Genomic DNA, 1,979 nt, shown 5'->3' with positions numbered 1-1,979 from the left:
CCCCCCCCTCCCTTTTATCATGCTGTAGCCCCGCTGATCGGTGAGCCCGCGGTGGGGATGAAGGGGAGGGGAAGTCGAGTTGAGGGAAGGAAAATGACGAGATGAGGGAAGAAGGAAACAGCCTCATGTTTCTGACATGGGATGTCAGTGTCACTCGTCGTTGGAGGGAGACATCAGACGACCAAACGTTCGGGACCCAACCCAATCTGGGGACTAGTACCTTGCAGGACACGATGAATGAGGACTGGCCAAACGTCTGGCGGCGGTGAGGATCGTGGCTCTTTGCGCATGCTAGAGCTTGTGCTTGTGCTTGTGCTTGTGCTTGTGCTTGTGCTTGTGCTCGTGCGCTCGTCCTGAACTGGGCTGAAGCGGTCGTGCTTGCTTGCATCAAGGTCGGAGTGACATCCCGTTTTGGAGGCTCTTACAGCATGTGGGCCGGATGCCCCTCTTAGCGTGAACTGTGCACAGGTATGGGCAGGCACCTAATAGAAAGGAGCGAGATCAGGTAGGTCCTAACCTTCCCTTAAGGTTCCTCACCTACCTTTAGGCCGGGAGACAAGGTGGCAGGGCAGGTGCGGTACCTTACAGTAGGGCAGGTTCGATGGTACGGTGCCCTGACAGGGAGGGCAAGGGCAGGCTGCTCAGGGGAAATCTAGTTGGTCCCTGCCGTTTGGGACAGCCCTCACCCACTGACACACAAGACCCAGGCACAGGGCAAGCGCGACCCTGTAACTGGACAGTTTGCGCTGACACCCCCGCCGCCGTCAAAACGTCACACAGACATCTTCAGACGCCAGGGCGTCCTGTTCCAAGCTGTAAGGGTTCCAGACATCGAGGCCAACCTTCAACATCAGACGGAGTATCCACAACCGATGACCTCGTACCTGAGCAGTACCGGCATGGTCCCTGGAGATGCATAGACGAGCTTGGTATCGGCCGAGTCACCTAGCCTTTCTTGCAGTGCATCCCCTTCTCGTCTCATCACGTCACCCACCGCCTTTGCCATGGAAACATCTCGAGGCCTCAGAGATTGACGGACGTCCCTGGAAGGACCCGTCGAGAGACCCACGCAAAGAGTCAGTAACAAATGGCCGGTCAGCTGGGCGTTAATCGTAACTCGACGGAGAACTCCTTGCCTGCGGCCACGGTCGAGGCCCTTCTTCACCATCCGTACTGTAAACGTATTTTTTCCCTACTGTTGCCCTGCCACCGCAGGGAGAGCCGTGACATCCCAGCCATGGGACGAGAAAGAGAAACATGTTGAGAAATGGACGGATACTCTGATCTGATGCAATGCGAGCTCTTTTGTTGATACGGCTGACCAGATCTAGACCGGCAGTACGGGCCCGATTTGCTTTGCAGCAGCATGCCGGACACGGCGAGAGCAAGCACAACATACAACGTTGACGATACTCGTCGACATTGAATGGGCCTTTCTTTGAAATTCAAGCGGCCGGACGAGGCGAGCAGGCAAGGCCCTTCACCTGAATGGCGTGAGGCTCGACCAGGCCTCTCCTCTCGCTTTTGGCCACCACTCAATTTACAATGTCCGCGCCATTCCCAAACCGTTCTCAGATCCCTCTCGAGACGAAATTAGAGCCCGAGGCCGCTACCCATGACCATGCTGTTTTTCATGTTCTTGGCTCTCGCTGTGCAGTCGCGCGCGCAGGCTCCAGCCGAAGCTACCGATTCTGAGGCCCTGCTAGCTCGCCCGCTGCAACGCCTGTGCGGGCGACTGCTCATCAGTCACCTTTTCATGAACCCTGCCAGAGCAAGCGTCCGCCCGCGGGCGACGCAGGAAACGGACAGAGGGCGGGAGGGGGAAGCAGAGAGAGAGAGAGATGTTCAGATGACCGTCGCTCGATCTACTCGATTTGACTCGACGAAACCGAATCCTCGACGTGTGGGTGTTGAAAAAAGCGCACGACTGTTGGGCCCTCGACGTCAGCCAGATGGGATGAGCCCCCCCCCCCCCCCCC

This window comes from Verticillium dahliae, genomic scaffold, assembly GCF_000150675.1.
Source record: "Verticillium dahliae VdLs.17 supercont1.28 genomic scaffold, whole genome shotgun sequence".
In the NCBI taxonomy this organism is placed as follows: Eukaryota; Fungi; Ascomycota; class Sordariomycetes; order Glomerellales; family Plectosphaerellaceae; genus Verticillium; species Verticillium dahliae.
The sequence above is the reverse complement of the archived record's forward strand: the minus strand, read 5'-3'. Positions refer to the sequence as shown.